This window comes from Nycticebus coucang, chromosome 11 (assembly GCF_027406575.1).
Source record: "Nycticebus coucang isolate mNycCou1 chromosome 11, mNycCou1.pri, whole genome shotgun sequence".
Taxonomy (NCBI): domain Eukaryota; kingdom Metazoa; phylum Chordata; class Mammalia; order Primates; family Lorisidae; genus Nycticebus; species Nycticebus coucang.
This window is the reverse complement of record NC_069790.1, coordinates 14,780,072-14,789,745: the sequence shown is the minus strand read 5'-3', so window position 1 is coordinate 14,789,745 and position 9,674 is coordinate 14,780,072. Positions and strand designations below refer to the sequence as shown.

Genomic DNA, 9,674 nt, shown 5'->3' with positions numbered 1-9,674 from the left:
GACTCTCCACTGTTTGGAACCTGCTGGTCTCTGTCTGGTGACTGGACTCTGTATTCTTCTCTTCTCTTCTACTGAGGCAAAAATTGTAATTTCATTTTTATTTGCACAAGGTGAAAATCTTTGGGCATTTGGCCTAGGAGTCTATGTACTTTAAAGGCAGTCAGAGAATATTTTATACCATTATCCAGCTGCCCGATCTGATGAGTATTCCTGTTCTTCATCGTATTTTCAAACCAGTAGACATCATAATTGTTATTGTACTCTCTTGAGAAAGAATAGGCCAAGCTATCGTAACTCTGCAACTGTTGGGCTTTTGTCCATCTTGGTTCCACTGTCCAACCTCATCGAAAGTTGAGAACTCAGCATACGTGGATCCCTGAATCTCATCTGACACAGCAGCCTGCACTGCTCTCTCCCCTTTCACTTTCTATAATACGAGAATGTGAAGATAACAGCCACGCCAAGGCTTCTCTAGTACTTGAAATGTATTGGGCATTAAATACCCTCAGATGCTTCCAGGTATTAGGTGCCTTTGGCACAATAAATTTGAACCCATATGGAAATGGGCCATGGATCTCCTAAACACAGAGGTTGTGATATAGACAATATATATATATTTTTAAATTTCACACTGCTTTATTTATTTATTTATTTTTTATTGTTGGGGATTCACTGAGGGTACAATAAGCCAGGTTACACTGATTGCAATTGTTAGGTAAAGTCCCTCTTGCAATCATGTCTTGCCCCCATAAAGTGTGACACACACCAAGGCCCCACCCCACAGAGAATATTAAAATCACGTATTGTCCTGAAAGACAGATTTTGATGAAAAGTACATACAAGTTGATCACCTTGAATCTATAACACTCAATAAATAAATAAATAACATGTAAAGGTTAAATACTATTCTCATTGAGACACTTACCTACCCTTGAACTATGGGGTTAAGAATCTTAACCTGTAGGCTTCAGATCTCTAGGAAGGCATAAAATAACCTTAATGGAAGGGAGATTAACTTTGAATGAAAACATTTTCAGTAATACACTCTCATTTTATGTTGGGAAAAAACTTTGCCATTTTAGAAATACAAATTTAAGAAAGTAAAGCTGGTCAAATTACCTGACCTAGAAGTAGTATTCAGAAGACACAGGGATTCTCAACTTGTGTCCTGGTGAGAGTCCCAGGGGTTTCTATGAGATAGAGACAGAGAGAGAAAGTCTGCAAGGATTTTGAAAGATGCTAAAAGACCTAGAAACTTCTATTTCCTTCTTTGAGTCATTAACTTTTCTGGAACTGGCAAGAAGAAAGAGCATGTGTTGAGTTGTTTCTCTGGGGAAGGACATACGTCTATCACACGCGATATGCCCCTAAATGGCTTATTTTACCCTGACAGTGTTGCAGGGTAAATTACCGCTCTGAGATTATTTATAGACAGTGGTTTGAACCTGAGGGTTTCTTCTCCTCGTTTGGGTGATGGACGCTTGGATATCAAATTTCCTCCGTCGGAATTGTTGTCCCATGAAACTACTTGATTCTAGTGAACATGAACAGAGAGCTTGGCAATCCTTGATGAAACATATTTATGAGTTAAGTCCAAATGAATCCAAAACATACGGATTACATTTCCCTTGAAACATCTAAATTAAAGGTGGAAAGCACTTCGAAGAATGCATTAGGGACCTGTTGCTCCTGAGGCCAATTTTAAAGTTTGAGCTATTTTCTCCCAATCAAAAGAGCTTCGAGTTGCCCAGGCTGCCCGGTACTTGAAGATCTGAGTCTTGGCTCTTTTGTGGATACTGTCACCTCAGGACAGGCAGACCTTGATATCCCAGCAGTGACCCCATTCTTCCCCACTCCTCGAATCTGGAAGGCTAAGCCTCAGGCTGAACGGGGGATGCCTTATTGAGTGATACAACCTAATGTTTCTTGCAGGATCCTGCCTCATCCAAACCTTAAATGCAATTAATAGCAAATGTACACGCCTACAAAGAGAGCCAGGAAGCCCTACAAAAAGTATTTAGAGACAAAACAAGAATGACATTTACTCTCCCTCCCACAGCCAAAGTCACAGTCAATGTAGCTCCATATATGTGTGTATATATATATATATATATATATTTTTTTTTTTTTTCTTTTTGAGACAGAGTCTCTTCTTGCCCCTGGTACAGTGCTGTGGCATCACAGCTCACAGCAACCTCAAACTCTTTGGGCTCAACAGATCCTTTTGCCTCAGCCTCCCAAATAGCTGGGACTACAGGAGCCCACCACAATGCCTGGTTATTATTTCAGAGATGGGGTCTCTCTCTTGCTCAGGCTGGTCTTGAACTCATGAGCTCAAGTGATCCACCCACCTTGGCCTCCCAGAGTGCTGGGATTACAGGCATGAGTTACCGTGCCTGGCCTGCATGAATTTTTCTTTAACGGAAGACCAAAACACAAAACAAGAAAGGCTATCCAGTCATTATAGTTTCTTTATTTACAGATAAACCAAACTCTCTTAATTCTAGAACAATTATATGATAGCTGAACTTTATCCCATGATCTTGAACTACTTTTTCTTGCACTTGTCATCTTGAATTGTAACAGTAATAACTTCAAATAAAGGTGCAAAGGTGCTTCAAATATACCTTAAAATTTTATTCACTCATTCTCTCCTCTGATTTGTACATACTGAGTATATTTCATCTAAGGATCTCCAACTATTACAAATGTTATGGAGGTTACTTTCTAGATTGCTGCAACTTTTGTACATAATCTGTTTGACTGCCTAGGCTTGACAGAAAATTCTTCTAAGGACAATGATTCCATTAGTTTGTCTTTTTTTTCCTCCTCAATATTGCAGTAGTTTTATTCTCTGGCCTTCATCCTCTACCAGAATATTCCAGTGAAGTTCAGGGCTGTGTACAAATCAGTTGAATTTAGAAATCACTATCAGTTAATTTGCCCTACAAATGGCCAAACAAAGAAAGTGACTGTATTTTCACTAGGAAGAATTTGATTTTCCTCAGATTAATGCCTCCTTCATGGAGGCCAGTGGTACATTAGAAGTCAAGGTCATCAAAATCTGATCATGTGAACATTTGAATTCCAGGTTGCAATAGCATCTTCAGAATCAAGCACAGTGAAAAATGTTTCTGGGCACCCAAAATACTCTTACCTGTCCATGCTTTGCCCATTGGAGCACAAGTGACTATCATTTTAACCTACTTTTTTTTTTTTTATTAAGTCGTTTGTAAATAGATCATGAATACATTTATGCCATTATGGGATTCAATGTGTTGATTATTTCTACAAATTGGAGTACTTACATCCTACTAATTAACATAGCCCTCACCTCATTTACACAATTACAGCGCTAAGACATCTGTGTTCTACACCTGATAGATCCAACTTGTACTTGCAATATGCTCCATAGGTGTGGCCCCCCTACTAACCCTCCCTCTATCGACCCACCCTCCTCCCTTCCCCATTTTAAGGTTCTTGAAGGAAAATATATTTCTCTCTCTCACCTAAAGGAAGTGAGATAGAAATGCTTACTCTTAGTGACATTTTTAAACTTATTATAAGAGATTGTATTTTATTCTTTTATACTTATAAGTGTCCTCATCACAATGACCCTGTGTCAAGTGAGTTCCCGTTGTCAGACATGCTAAGGTTGTCATTGGTTTACTGTTCTCCAAAAGGTTAACTCTTAATCTTGGCCCTCAAAGTCTTTGTGTATCTCCATACATGAATTTGAAAGAGAAGCAGATTTTTAATAAACTGACAACATAGAGAAAACAAATTAAGAAATTTTAGATCAAACAGCATGTTCTGTGGCCAGAAGCTTCTGATATCATTTGCAGCCAGCAAAGGAGCAGGATCAGAGCTCTCTGTTCCCTTCTCTATGTGGTCACTACCTTTCTGTCTAGATTTTATCCTGGCCAACCACGCATAGAGGAAAAATTATGAAAATATTGGAACAAATGACGCCCTTGTGATGTATTCTCAATGACCCTCAAGTAACAGTTCAGACTTTGGTCTAGAACAAAGAAATACTTCTCCTGAGTCTATGAATGTCCCTAGAGAGATGCAGTGTTTTAATAAGAAGAGGTCGTTCCAAATAGAGACACGAAATGTCTGATGACTGTTTTAGGGTGTATCTGTTCTGCGCAGATATTTCCTCCATCCTGTCATCATCCTCTAGGCTCTCCGGGCCAGACCTCCCTGTGCCTTGACCCCCTGGCTCTGTCCTGTAGGCTTTAAATCTGGCTCGATCTTGCTCTCTGACTGCAGGGAGCAGTGGGAATCTCCATTAAGCATTAAAGACTCGACATCTGGCTTTTCCTACATGCTTCTCAACTCTAGTTATTGGAAGCCAACTTTTAGTGGCAAGCCATTCTCAGAGACAGTACTTATATTTAACTATTTTTCTGTGTCATACACTAAACCGTACCCTGTTAGAGAGAGGAGGCAAGATAAAAGCAAATCTTTTTTAAAACAATAAAAGGACCATTTTCCTGCACAACCTTACATGTAAAGGTGATCATAAAGACCAGCAAAGCCTGCCTTTATGCCTCCTGCCCTTTGTTCCAAGTATGGGAATAGATACACACACTTGTCTCTTCTTTTGCACCAGTACTACCAAACTTCCTTAATTTGATCAGCCTTTGAATAATACATTTTATTTAAAGCAGTAAATTTCATGAAAAAAATCAACTATATCTGGGAGGCGCCTGTGGCTCAGTCAGTAAGGCGCCGGCCCCATATACCGAGGGTGGCGGGTTCAAACCCGGCCCCAGCCAAACTGCAACCAAAAAATAGCCGGGCGTTGTGGCGGGCGCCTGTAGTCCCAGCTACTTGGGAGGCTGAGGCAAGAGAATCGCTTAAGCCCAGGAGTTGGAGGTTGCTGTGAGCTGTGTGAGGCCACGGCACTCTACCGAGGGCCATAAAGTGAGACTCTGTCTCTAGAAAAAAAAAAATCAACTATATCAAATGAAGAGCGGTAGTATATGAGTAAGACAATAGACTGAAGAGTTTGTTTTATTTTGTTTCTTTACTTTTTTATATCTACTTTTTAGGACAGATACTATGACCCACACGGTCATGTGTGATTCATGGGTGGGTTTTCATGATGTCACCCACAGCGGAGCAAGTATGACATTGACAGAAATTACAAAGTTTCTATCTTGGCCACTTTGGATGTTTTTGCAAAGATTCAATGAATTTATGAAAACAGGGTGATACAAGTTCTATATAATTAAAGTTAACTACTATTCACCTATTTTTAGCCCTTTATAGCCTCCAGACAGCACCTAATTAACAAGTCCAATCAACTACATTGACCTTAAGTCCGACTCACTCTAGCTACACAGACAAGTACTAAGTCATTCATTCTTGAGAGTAACTGCAATTACCGAGGATGGGGGTTCTTCACTCCCCTGGGAAGCATTATAGAATAATAAAGAGCTCTCACAGAGATGTGGAATAAAAGTCTACCTGTATCCCTTATTAACCTGCCACCTGCTGTAAATTCTACCACATCTGTAAGCCTCTGTTTCCATGCTTGCCAAATGGGTTTCATAATGTCTGCATTTCAGAGTTGTCATGATGATTAAATGAGACAAGATGTACAAAGGGCTTCACCCAAAAATAGGATCTAGTGCATCCGGGAACTGATTTCAAATGCCTCTGCCAATATGAAGTAGAGAACTTAGGGAAAGATACAAAACGCCTGTTACACAGTTTATTTGATCTGCCCCATTTCACCTGGTACCGAAGATCACTTCAGGGCACGTGTGGGGGTCTTGCTTGCCTTGATGGAGACAGGAATTAACATCCTTAGGTCTTCAGTTTTTCCAGAACATGAAACTCACTCAAGAGAATTAGAATAGGCAGAATTATGCAAATGTTCAGATGTTTCTTGTACGTACATAATTGTACTCTTTATAGAGAAAGATTATTTGGTTCAAATATGTGCACTTCAAGGTAGGGTAGTGGATACCAAATTGGTAGCTTTTTCTATTGTCTAAAATAATTAAATGCAGCTTCTAATATCATTGTTTCCCCTAAAGGATAACTTCAATTCAAACTGAGTTTCACAGTCCCTTGAAAGGGGCTGACTTACACCGTCAGAAGGCATTTAACCTGAAGCCGTTCTTCTTCTTCCACTGGAATCAGCTCCATTTGGAGTAAATAGACACTAATAATAAGAATACTCATCTGATTTTATATTACACATTCAGTCACATTATCAATATCGTATCTTCATTTTCTTTGAAAAGTATCATTAAAAAATGAGGCAAGCAGGAATTTGGAGGAAATATTGGAGAGAAAAAAGGATCACATAATATCTCTTTCATAAAAATCTAACAAAATGAACTCAAAGTGATGATAGATCAACAAAGACACAAAAGTCTGTAGAAAATAAAAGCATAACTTCAAAAAATAAGACCACGACTTTAAAAAGTAATGAATGAGGAAAAAGAAAGACAGACAAGTAATTTTGAGAACTGGTATTACTCTTTTTTTTTTTTTTGCAGTTTTTGGCCGGGGCTGGGTTTGAACTGGCCACCTCTGGTATATGGGGCCAACGGCCTACTCCTTTGAGCCACAGGCACACCCAGAACTGGTATTACTCTTAAATGTGACCCTCAGACTTGGTCTTGGGAAAGGAAGTTTATTAGTCCAGAATAAAACTTCTGGATTAATATCCCTGAACTAAGGAAATTTAGGCAAAAGTAGGATGTAGGTTCTTGGGCAGGACTGGGGAAAGAAAATGGAAAACTCTTGAAGTTAGAAACCCTTCTTCATCACCTTGAAGCTTTTCCTGAGATTAAAAACAAAAACACCAAAACAACATCAAAAATAAAACTGGGCAAGACTCCCACCCAGGTAGAGTCACGAATGGAAAACAGGAGAAAATAAACAGAAACTCAGGGAGTGCCTTCTGAGGGCGTGCGTTGGAAAGGCACACAGAGCTGCTTGGTTAAGAATGTCTCCTTCAATCCTAGGGTGGCTCACAGCCGTGGTTTTACTGATGTATTCCCACTTCCTGGGAGGGGTGAGGACAGATGCATGTGAGCTGTGGGGGAAGCAGGGGAGGGTATCACTGGGATCTAATCATAAAGCACTGAGGATCCATCACCACTGAGGGTGAGAAGAAAGAATTTCTGTCCCTGAAGGTAATCCAAACAGAGTGAGGAGGTGCCCTGGACCAGGTGAAATTCGCACCAGCACACATCCCTTAACTAAAATGTTGAAGATAGGGCCCAGATCAATCCGTCATGAACAATGGCTTATTGAGATAAAACAGTGCTGTCTGCCCTCACTCTCTCCAAAATCTTGGGGAAAAGAGATAACGTTCAAGAAAATACTATTATCCTGGTTCCAAACTGAAGCAATAGTAAGGAGGAAGGTAAGAAAAGGTGACAAGAATGTCCAGGGGAATTCAAACGAACAAAGACCTAATAGGCTCTATAGATTCTGAAAACAAATATGGTACTGGTTACATTGCATCTGTGTCTATAGCACAATAACTAGTGATGCGCTGGTAAGAGTTTTTAACAATTAGTTCTCAGGATGGGGGCTTAGGGGGAAGCAATTTATAGCATTTACTAATTTCCATGGTGTAAATTACTCCCACCATGGGTGATTCCAACCTACCAAAGTAGCATCCCTGGATGTGAAGCTGGGAGGAGATGTAAACATTTGACTTTACTCCACTACCTCCAGCACATCACTGATGGTAACTTACTTACAAAATTTCCACAGCAATTACTGTGGGAGAAGGGAAGAGAATGCATAGGACAGATGATGCTCACATTCTCTAAGACAATATAAGCCAGGGAATTGCCCACAATGAGTGTTTTTCTTTGTATAACTAAAAAAGAACAAATATTTTTAAAAATAAAGACATCAAGAGTGAAATATTAAGACAATGAAATCAATTTCAAAGCCAAGGAAATAAATCATTTCTCAAGCATCAAAATAAAATACTTACAGAATAACAAAATAAATGAGAAATAGCAGGAACAAAATTGACACCAAATTGAAAATTAGTAATCGTATTCTTTTTTTTTTGTAGAGACAGAGTTTCACTTCATTGCCCTCGATAGAGTGCCGTAGCGTCACAGCTCACAGCAACCTCCAACTCCTGGGCTTAAGCGATTCTCTTGCCTCAGCCTCCCGAGTAGCTGGGACTACAGGCGCCCGCCACAATGCCCGGCTATTTTTTTGTTGCAGTTTGGCCGGGGCTAGGTTTGAACCCGCCACCCTCAGTATATGGGGCCGGCGCCCTGCTCACTGAGCCACAGGTGCCGCCCAGTAATCGTATTATTTTTAGCAACGTATCTCAAGAATGGAAGAAAAAGTGTCCAGTGTACTCAGCCCTACTATGAAACTAATTTATAGATTTCATATGAAAGGTATAACCTAATTATAGCCCAAGAATATGCAGAAAGGGGAGAAGGAGGGGAGGGGAGAGGGGAGGATGGATGGAGGGAGGGTAATTGGTGGGACCACACAACTGCATCTTACAAGGGTACATGTGAAACTTACTAAATGTAGAATATACCTAAGAAAATGCCATGAAGGCTATGTTAACCAGTTTGATGAAAATATTTCAAATTGTATATAAAACCAGCACATTGTACCCCATGACTTCATTAATGTACACAGCTATGATTTAATAACAAAAATAATAAAAATAAAATAAAATAAAATGGGCAAAAGAAAGTAAGTAATCATTATTTCTTATGTGCTATACAAATAGTTGAAGGTTAATTACCAGTATAACTATAAATAGTAATTTTGCCAGTCTCCTTCAGACAAAAAACTTCATAGAAAGTGATTAAATGTATTAGGTAAGTAACGGGTCTTTATCTACCAAAGATGTGACCATTTAGAATTTTTGTTTTGTGAAACCAGGATTTAGAAAGAGAGATAGTATAATCCATGTATGATGGTTCAGAGCAGACTTTGAAGTTGAAGCTTGGAATTAGAATTCCAGCTTCAGCAATTCTCTGTTAACACAGATTCTTTGAGCTTCAGTTTTTTTTTTTTTTTCTTGGAATGAAACAGGCATGAATTCTGCTTGCCATGACTGTCATGACATTGCTAATTAAAAGGTGCTAGGTAAATAGTGGCAATTATTAACCCTGTGTTTTCTATGAAAAAAATTTAACAAGAAGAAAACGAATGATCATGAAAAATGGCTTTACATCAATGAAAGAATGCAATAAAAACAATTTTAGAAATCAATGATTATCTAATATTAAGATAACTGATACATCAGAAATAGAAAACCCATCGAATAGTAAAGAAAATATACTCTGTGGATCAATCCTATTTATAAAATATGAATCCAAATAAAATTCAGCAGCACTTTGGAAAGAAAAATGCAACATTATCTAATAGGTTTTTCTGAGGAAGGCAAAGATGATCCATTATTAGCTAGTCATATAATTCATTACACAAGTAATTAAAAAAGTAAAAGCTATTCATCTAAAATATATCAAAATATAATTTAATAAAATTCAACAACTATTGCTAATTTTTTCTACAAAAAGCACTGATATAGAATTGAATAGATACTTCCATGACACTGTGTGTGTGTATGTGTGTATATATTTGAATGAAATAAAAAAGCCATTACCACATTAGTGATGAAAAACTCTGAAAACACCAGACCATAT

The 9,674-nt window shown here is 38.7% G+C and overlaps 1 pseudogene; it reads left to right on the top strand.

The window, feature by feature from the left end:
* Positions 1-8,703: 8,703 nt before the first annotated feature.
* Positions 8,704-8,813, top strand: LOC128560621 (uncharacterized; annotated as a pseudogene).
* Positions 8,814-9,674: the final 861 nt, after the last annotated feature.